Below are 9,602 nucleotides of genomic sequence, written 5' to 3' on the forward strand. Positions count from 1 at the left end.
CCAGCCCCTCCCCAACTCTTGGCCACCCTGGCCACTGCTGTTCTGGCCCAGGGCCTCAGTCTCCCCATCCGTCAAATGGACAGAGGCCTTTGGAAGAGCTGGTCATGGCGGGGGGGCGGCACTCTGTCTGTCCTGCCCCTCTCCCCCACTCCTTTTTTCCGCCTTCCCCTGGGCTGTGACTCATCCACCCACCCGGGCGCTTGTGCAACCCTCTGGCTCCTGTCCCCACCCCTCCGCCCTCTCTGGGGAGCACCCGGCTGCCCCAAGCCACCCAACACAACCCACATTCCTCTGGTTGGTCAGCTCTCAGGACAGAGCCCCCGGACATCTCCCGGGACAGGGACGAAGCTGTGCCTTCCCTGGCCACCTCAGGAACCCCCAGCCCCCAGTGCGGAGCAGCCCAACCCAGGTCGAACCCAGATCCCTCCCACCTTGAGGGGCCAGGCTGGCAAGGGACCCCAGGGTTGGTGTGGCCGGACCCAAGGCCAGGGCGGGACCGTCCCAACCCTGGGCCGCCCTGGGAACAGGGTCCAGGCCCTGGGGCTGACACAGAGGTCTTTGTGCGGCCACTCAGGCACGTACTACACTTCCCAGGATGCCTCTCTCTGTGGCCCGCCCCCTTTCCCGCTGACCACACCAGCTGCTCCGTTCCCCGCTCTGTTCCGCCAGCCCGTTGGCGGAGGGGGGAGGCTCAGATGTGGCTGCTGGGAGCAGGAAGATGGGGGGCTGACCCCATCTGAGGCTCAGCCCCGGGAAGCCTCGGAGGAGCCCCTATGGCGGCTTCCACCCCCTGCCACCATCTGCTGTCTGGCCCCAGGCCCCAGGGAGCAAGTGGGCAGATGGGCTCCGGATCAGACTGGCCTCGGCCCTCCTCACCCCCTTCTGATCCGCCTCAAGATGGCCACGCTGGCCCTGCTCGCCATTGTCCCCCCAGGTGCCCCAGCGTCTCCTCGGACCAAGGTGTCTCTGGGGGCCTCGAGGTCGGGACCTGAAATGGTTCAGATGATTCACCAGCCGCCCCCTCCACGGCCGCTCCGCCCCCGCCTTCCCACGGGCACTGAGGCCGCCAGGCAAGAGGGCTGGCACAGCCCTACATCAAGGCCGAAGATGCCCTGGCTCTCATTTGCTGTAAACCACCCGGCTGGGAAGGAGGCAAAATGGGCCTCAGACCTGGCGTGGGGCACCGGACCAAGCCCTGGGGTCTGCGTGGGGTCCGAGAGTTTCTCTTTCCCCACATAACCATAAGGGATCCTCCCGCAAAGGGCCAGGCCTGGGAAGATGGATGCCGGCCAAAGAAACCCCCCCCGCCGCCCCCGTGAGAGCAGCATGACCCCCACCAACAGAAGAGAACACAAAGGCCCAGATACACTTGGAATCCTAGCCAAGGGCGCCCGGCAAGCCTGACCCTCAGGGTCTGGCCTCCCACCTCCCCGCTCCCCCCACCTGCTCAGCAAGCCGTCACCTTGTCCCTCACCCTGGAAACTAAACTGGCTCTGCAGACACCTGGCCCACACCCTCTCTCCAAGAACACATGCCACCTGCCCGCCACGCCCTGGGCCACTGTCCCCACCCAGGCCTCTTGGGGCCCTCCCTCTAAAGAGGCAGAAGACCACGTGAGATGGGAGAGGGAGGGCAGCTGAACCCCCCCTGCTGGGTCAGGTGGGCTCCGGGCAGTAAACAGCCCCGTCTGCTGAACACGCACTGTGCACCGCATCTTCTCACCCGGACAGCCTTGTGGCTGCCCGCGCTCTAACAGGCCCGGCTGGCACCTAGCAGGTGCCCCCACACCAGGTGGTTTCCTTGGCAATGACAATCCAATGAAACTGCTCTCCTCCGGGAAGCCGCACCCCCACGCCGGCCAGGTCCCCACCCTCAGCGGCAGGCCAGGGTCCCCGAGCTCAGGCCCACACCTACCCGGCCCATCTTTCATCAGAGCTCCGCCCCCGCGCTCGCCTCCGTGGGATTTCCGGGGCGCTGGGTGCTGACTCGGCGGCCGAGGGGCAGGCCTCAGCAGGCTCCTCCCGGGCTAGAGGTGGGGCACCCCTTCCCTCTGTGCTCCCCCCGCACTGCCGTGGGCGCACAGTAGGCGCGCAGCAAACCGGATGACCCAAAGACCACAGAGCTAGGCGCTGGAGAGAGCCCACACCCAACCCCACCCACCTAGCTGGCGGGCTCCCCACCCCCCAGTCCCACCTCCCATCTAACCCGGGGTCGCTTGCTGCACTTTCTCCAAGGCGGCAGAACCCAAGCCGGTAGAACCCAAGCCGGTTTCGGCCCTTGTGGGGCCTCCTCTGTGCCCCGGACATTTCAGGAACTAATTGAGGAACGAACCGGGCATCTTGACTTCATCCTTCCCGCTGTAACCCTGGGCTTTACAGACGAGGAGAGGCTCAGAGCAGTGAGCAGACTCGGGCAAGGTCCCACAGCAGACCAGCTGCCAGGCTGGGACTCAGACTCTCGGACCCAAGCTGCGGCCACTCAACTGCTGGGGCACCAGGGTAAGGTCACGAGCGCCTTCCCCTGGTCCCAGGAGTAGCAGGTGCCACCCAGGAAGGACCCCAGGATTGTGGGAAGGGCGCCCTGAGCATGGGCAACAGCAGAGGCCAAGGCCTGGAGGTGGGGGCGCCTGGGAGAGAGACAGGGAGAGGAGGCTGTATCTATCAGGCTTCCCAAGGTCAGGCGCAAGGTGAGGGCTGGGGCGGGTCTCCTCCTCCTCCCTGCACTCCTCAGGAAGGAGAGGGGGCGGCCAGCATGGGGTGGGCAGGTAACTGCCACCTGACATCTTCCTGGAGGAGTAGGGGGCAGCCTAATGAGGGGTCAAGGCCTCTCCACCCCCCCACCCATGGAGAGTACGACAGGAAACCACAGGGGACTCTAACACCTACTATGTGCCACGCACAGCAGCTTGGGCCCACATCCCGGCTCTTGCACTTCCAAGGGTCGGCCACTGGGCAAGAGGCGGTGCCTCTCTGCCTCGGTCTCCTCAGAGGTCATGACAGCAGCAGGGAGACTGCGGCTGCTCTAGGCCCAGGGTCCCACTCTCGCCCACTGGGCCAACTCCTCCTGGGGACCTACTGTGTGCCGGCACCGGTCCCCGAAGGCCCACTGAGGCTGTTCACTGTCCCCCTCCTTGTGCATGGGGGGCTTTGAACTTAACCTCTGAACGTTACTGCAGGAATTCAACCCCTTCCCCACCAACGAGGTGTCAGGGGAGTGTGGCGGGGGGCCCCAGGAGGAAGCCAGGGGAGAGGAGCCGTCACCTGGAGGGGAAAACCAGGCCCAGAGAGGGCGGGTGGCCGGCCCAAGGTCACACAGCAAGTCTGGTGCCCAGGTGCCGTCGTTGCCAGGCCCACGCCCAGCCGCCCCCGCCCCCTCACAGGCCAGCGGCCTGTGTTGCAAGGTTGGTCCCAACGGGTAACCCCGCCCTGACCTGGTGCCAAGCCCTGCCTGGCCCGGTCCCCGGCCTGGGGTTTAATGGGACAGGAATGCAGCGTCCCAATTAGGGAGTGGGGGGCACCCATGGCCCGGCGTGGCTGCTGGGCTGCCAGCCCGCCCGTCCTCATAGGCCTCTCTCCAGGCCAGACACCAGCAAACAGGCCCTCGGCCATTTTATGTGTCCATTTATTGCCCTAAATGGGGAGGGGCTTCCTGCCCAGGCCTTAAAGGGCCAGAGGCAGGAAGGCTGCGGGCCCAGTGGGAAGTGTGGGGGGGGCGGGGAGGGGCGATGAGGAGGTCATGGGGATCCCATCTGACCCCCAACTCATGGGTGGGGCTGAGGCTCACCCTATTCCCACGCTCTTGAGTGTTGTCATGGGTCAGGAAGTATCAGCCCTGACACCACACTGGGCGCCAAGAGGAAGCCCAGGGAAGGGAGAAGCCGTTCATGGTGAGTTAGAAGGAATGAGCTTCCCATCACCTGGGGTAAGTAAAGCCAGGCTTCACAGAATCCCATCACTTCCTACCCCACCTGCTCAGGCTGCACCTGCTTGTACAAACTGCCCTAAGAGGCCTGGGTGGCCTGTAGGAGCTGGACTCCTCTCTACCTCCAGACCCTGAGGCCTGCTCGTTCCCAGGAGGTACCCGACCACCCCAACCCCCGCCCCCCGCCTGAGCAGCCGGAGGCCTCAGCCTGGAAGCCCCAAAGGGGAGCTCAGCCCATCGGGGCCCTAGTGTCCTGTGCCCACAAACCCGCCAAGTTCCCTCCCATCAAACACATCCTGATGGGAGGTGGGACAGGGCCTTGTTTTCCAGTTAAACCAGAAAGGCGTGGGTGGGGACACTTCCACTGAGTGGCCGTTCACAGCCTGCTGGGGGGACAGATGGAGGGGCTGGTCCTTTGGCCATGCTCCTCACAAGCGCCAGATTCTCCACAGGGCATCTTCCGCGCTTTGGTGCTCCGGACTCAGGCCCCGGCCCTGGCCCCAAGGGGAGGGGCTGCTCCCCCACAGGCTCCCAGGCAGCAGGGTGGGGGGCTGATGTCTCAACATCAAGCATCACAGGGTCTGTAATCATTGCCCACTTTATAGGTCAGGAAACTGAGGCTCAAGAGAGGGGAAGGGACTTGCCCAGGGTCACACAACAGAGCTGAATTTTAACACAAGCCCACTGGCTCTGTACTAACTGGTCCTTCCAGGGCTCCGTCCCCCCCCTCCCCCACACTGCCCCCGGGGCACCAGCAAGGGACTAAATCCCCCTCCCGTGGGGGCCTTGGGGCTGAGGACAGCTTATTCTCACGCCCCCTCAGAGCTGCCTTGTGATAGCCCAAAAAAGGGAGAGGTTTGCCTGAGGTCACACAGGGAGCCTGGGGCGGGACTGGAGTCGGGCTGACATCTGTGAACTCCTGGCATCTGTGAACTCCGGGGCAGAGGCCCCGGAGCCCTGGTCATCAGGACAGGGATGCAGCAGGGGCTCTCCCAGGCCCTGACGCAGCACGGCAGGGACCCAGCAAATGCTCCTGGGGCTCCTGGGGAATCGCTGACCAAACCCTTAGGCCAACAGATTTGGGCTGACAGCAAGACTGAGGCTGACAAGAGGGGTAGAGACCTCCGCAGGGAGGCCTCGGGTGGAGGAGAGGGCTGGGCTGAGACTGGACCACTGGCCCCCACCCAAGCCTGTTCCTCTGGTCCCCGCTGCCCAGGGCTGTTGCGGGGCAGTTTATGGCCCGTCAGGTGCCTGGAGCACAAGGTGACAGGTGGGGGTGCTGCGTGTCTCAAGTGGCTGGCCTGGACACACTCCAGCAGAATCCCATTGGCGCCCTGAGTTGACCGGGGTGCTCCCTCCACGAGGGCGGGAAGGAACAGGAACACAGATAGATCTGCAGGCACCCACAGAATACCCCATAACCCCATTTTACAAGGGGGGACACCCAGACTCCCAAAGGCCGAGGGGCTTGTCCAAGGTCACAGAGCGACTAGTGGGCTGTCATTTGAAGCCCCCGCAGACCTCAGGCCAGCTCTGCTGCAGAGGGGCTGGCCCTGAGACTTGGCTTTTTCGAGGTGACCTCGGTCATCTCAGGTATAATGGGTCATAAAACCCAGAGAGCCCTGCCCGTCTCCAGGGGCCAAGGTGCCAAGGTGCCAAGGTGAGGGACTGTGGCTCAGAGGGGAAAGGCCCCAGCAAGCCATAAAAGTGCCTGCCACAGAAGGCTGGGAGGCGAGAGGACAGGGGTTCATGCTGTGTGACCTTGGGCACCTTGCTGGCCCTCTCTGAGTCTCACTGTCCTCTTTGCGCAAAGGGTTTCATGAGCCCCAGGAAAGCTCCATTTGGCCTACAGGCGCCTGCTCTCGACCCCCAGGTCCTCTGGAAGACAGGTGGGCGGGCGCCCCTCAGCTGAGAGGAAGGAAGACTGGGCCTCATCCTGAGCCGGGAGGCAGGACCACGATGGTCAGACCCAGCTAAAACGTGATGACCTTGGGCTGCTCTCTGCTTCCCCCTGGGCCTCAGTCTTCCCGCCCACCCCCCCCCCCCCACAGCACCAGCTCCCCGGGGTTGCTGTAAGCCCCGCGCAGGGCTCCTCTCCCAGCCTTGGTTTCCTCGTCAGGCAATGGGGACTGCCACCGGCCTGCACCAGCGGTAGGTCAGAGGGCCCCGAGGAAGAGAAAGCAAGGAAAAAGGCAAACACAGGTACTTGCTACTGCCTCGGGAACCTTCCCCGCTGGATGGAGGCTGAGCTCTGCCGGGCCTCAGTACCCCACACAGAGCAAAGGGTGCACCAGGGCTCCGAGGCCACCCTAACGCTGCTTCTCCCAGGGCCTGCGTGCGCTGAGAGTTTCGTGGTTTCGTGGTGCCCGGCCCGGGCCAGGGTGCTGACTGGCCACCACGCAGCCAATCAGAACTGAATAATAAATACCCCCCCAAAGTGACCCACGAATTAAAATTTCAGTGTCCCCGTTGGCTCCTCTTTCCTTCATTAGGCATGCGGATCCCAGGGCTTCGCTCTTCCAGTCACTGGCTCCTGCCCCCCCTTCTCCCCGAGGCTCCCGTCTCCACAGCGATGGGAGGCGGTAAACAGAGCCCCGAGCCCAGCCGACAAGTGCCAGGCCCGGTGTGCTCCAGGGGCCCCCCGGGGGGGGGGGGTGGCCCCCGGGGGGAGGGGAATGCCCCCTGCCCAGAGCCCTCCACCGGGCAGCAGCAGGGCCCAGCCTGGACTCCCCCGACCTCTCCCAAGACCAGCTCTGCCAATAGGAAGTGATCGGCGGGTCCTGCCGCGGGCCCCCCAGTGTGGGAGCGGCACACTCAGGGTTACGCCCTGGCCCTGTTGTTGGGTGGGGGGGGCTGACATGGAATCCCGGATGCCCTCTCCAGCCGGGCCTGCTCCCGGAGGCAGCTGGCAGGGAGGAGGGGGGAGTAAACCAAGCCCGCCACCCATGGGTGAACCAGGTGGGCACGCCCGGGGAAGGGGCACCAGCAGCTCTCTCACTTCCGCCGCCTGGCTAGGGCGACAGAGACGAGTTGTCGGCCTCCCCCCGCCGCTCACTCAACTGCTGGCTACATTCCCCAAACATTTAGCGGGCGCCCACTGGGTGCCCCGGCCGCGTTGGACAGCAGTCTCTTGCTGCGGTCCACCGGGCTCCCCCGCAGCCAGCCAGCGCGGGCAGTGCCTCCCAGAACCCGCAAAGGCCTGTGCCTGGGGGTGCACCCAGCCCCAGCGCTCAGCTCAGGTCCCTGCCTGCTTCCCAGGCCTGGGGCTGGGGGAGGGGGCTGGTTCCCAAGCCAGGGAGGGAGGAAGAGCGAGGGAGGGGGCCGGATCCCACCAGCTGACCCCCTCCTCTGCCCGGGCTCAGGGTTCGCACGTGGTGGTGGCGTCAAGGGGAAGGAGGGGGGTCCGGGCCAGAGGAGACGGGGTCACGCGCTTTGGGGGCGCGGGCGGGGGGAGAGGGGTGCTCTCCGCCCCCTCCCCGGGGGCCGGAGCCGCGCAACTGCGCGGGCGGGGCAAGGGGCCAGGCCGGTCCCCCCACCCAAGGCTGAGTCAGGCCCGGGCGGGGGCAGGAAGCGGCCCCCTCCCCCGCCCCGCCTGCAGCGCGCGGCCCCCGCCCCGGCCCGCGGGCCCCCGCCGCGCCGCCCGCGCGGGGGGCTCCTACCTCCTTCCCGGGGCAGCGGCGAGGGGGCCCGGCCCCGGCGGCGGCGGTGGCGGCGGCGGCGGCTGCGGCTGGGCTGGCTCCCTCCGAGGGGCCGGGAGGCGGCAGTGAGCCTGGCCCCGCGCCACCCCCCGCCGCCGGCGGCCAATCCCCACCCGGGCTGGGGGGAGGGCGATGCAAATTACCCCGGATCTGGGTCCGCCCGCCCGCCTCCCCCACGCCCGGGCCCGGCCTGCACTAGGCCGCGCATCCCCGGGCTCGCTTGCGCCGCGCGGCCCGTCGGGCCACCGCCCTCCCCGGGGAGCGCCGGGTGGGTGACCCCCCCCCGGGCGGGGGGCCGAGGGGAGGGGGGCTGGGGACGGTTACACAACCAGGCGGGGAGGGGCCCCGGGGCGGGGAGGGGGCCGGCCCGCGGGCCGCGCAGCCGGAAGCCGGGGACCGCCACCGGCCCCCGGCGAGGGGAGCCCGGCTTCAGGCCCCGCCCTCGGGCCGGCTCGGCCCGCCCCCGCGCCGCGCCGCGCGTTCGGTCCGCGCCCATTGGTTCGCCGGCCCGCCGCTCACCGCCCCTCCTCCGCACCGCCCCTACCCGCGGACCGCGGCGGGCCGCCGGCGCGAGGCACCCTGGGACTTGTAGTCCGAGCCGCCTGCCACCTGCCAACCGCAAGCGGCGGGGGGACTACGACGTCCAGAAGCCCCCGCGGCCGCGCCCGCCCACCGGGACACTCCACCCCTTCCCCCTCCTTTGCAAAGCCCCCCTCCCTGTTTTTTCAGCCCCCTCCCCCCCCATCCCCCATGGAGCTCAATCCTGGCCAACTCCAACGTATGCACGCAGCACCGAATAGGCCCCCGGGGGGCGAGAGCACCCCCAGTACCTAGCTGCAAACTTAGCACGCGACGCGCCCCCCTATCTCCCCACGCCGGTTTCCCCCACCCTCAATGCGGCCCCGCTTCCCCTCCCCCGCTCCCCGCGCGCCTGGGATCCCCGAAAAGCCATGCACCCGCGTGGGGGGGGCTGGGGCACAAGCCCGTGCACTTCGCCCCCAATCCCCCTTCTCGGGCGGCGCCCCCTCCCCGCGCTCGGGATCCAGGGCGCCTCCAGCCTCCGGGCAGCTGCCAACCACCCCCTCCTCTGAAACTTGCGGAACGTCCGCGGTTCTCCTGATCTCCCCTTCCCGAGAGGGCAGAGGTGGGCGCAGCGCCCCCGGCCCGTCCCCGCCCTGCACCCCGTACGGGGGGCCGCGCCGGGCGCTGACTTACCTCGCGCGGCCGGGCCGGGGCCGGGCCGGGCCGGGGCGCGAGGGGCCGGGGCCCGGAGTTGGGACTGGGCTCCTCGGCCGCTCGCCTCCGGGGTCCGCGTCTCTCGCTCTCCGCCTCTCGCGCTCTCCCCTCGTCGCTCCCTCGCTCCGGCGGCGGCGGCGTCACTGCCCCTACAGTAACTGTACAGTACAGCCAAAGCCCCGTATGATGCTCGCGACTCCCTTCCTGGTTTCTCCGAGGGCAAGAGGGGTCCTCCCTTGTCTTAAAGGTGCCGCAGCCGCCGGCCCCCCCCCACGCCCAGCCTGCCCCCCCCACCCTGGCCTCGGAGGCCAGAACAGGCTCGGCAGGTCCCCTCTTGCCACGTCTCTGCCCTCCCGTGGGGCTTCGCCCGCTGCGCCGGGGAGACCGGGCTGTTATTAGGTTTTGTCAAGTTGGGGGGGGGGGTCCAGCCCGCCCCCGGCGCGCCCCCCCTCCTATGACCTCTCCGCCCCGCTGCGCGGCGCCGTGCCAGCTTGCCAGCTTATCTGGCCCCAGAGCTCCCCGGGGCGCGGGGGGAGCGGGCCCCCCGGGGTGGAGGGGGGGTGGGGGCCTCCAGATAAACAGGCCCCCAGCCTCTGCGCAGGGGCGGGCGCGGGGGGGCGCGGGCTTTGCCCCCGACGCCCGGGGCGTGGCAGGATGGCAGCGGGGGCGGGGAGGGCTGTGCGCACTGCGAGGACCGACGCGGGCGTGGGTCGCAGCGGCCGGGGCTGCTGGGGGTGGGTGGGGGGC

General features: G+C 68.1%; 1 protein-coding gene across 2 annotated transcripts in view; it reads right to left on the reverse strand.

Annotated features, from left to right (window-relative positions):
- The window catches only part of ZBTB7A (zinc finger and BTB domain containing 7A), a 20,022-nt gene extending 10,693 nt beyond the window's left edge, over positions 1–9,329 (reverse strand). Inside the window, exon 1 of one of the 2 annotated variants that reach the window (XM_081799320.1) lies at positions 8,835–9,329. The gene's annotated coding sequence lies outside the window, so the exon portion shown is untranslated. Of the gene's footprint in view, positions 1–7,580; positions 7,855–8,834 lie in introns of those variants that run through there. The other variant, XM_081799265.1, reaches the window with a different exon arrangement.
- Positions 9,330–9,602: the final 273 nt, after the last annotated feature.

This window comes from Leptonychotes weddellii, chromosome 1 (assembly GCF_054177405.1).
Source record: "Leptonychotes weddellii isolate Sample4059 chromosome 1, ASM5417740v2, whole genome shotgun sequence".
Classification (NCBI taxonomy): Eukaryota; Metazoa; Chordata; class Mammalia; order Carnivora; family Phocidae; genus Leptonychotes; species Leptonychotes weddellii.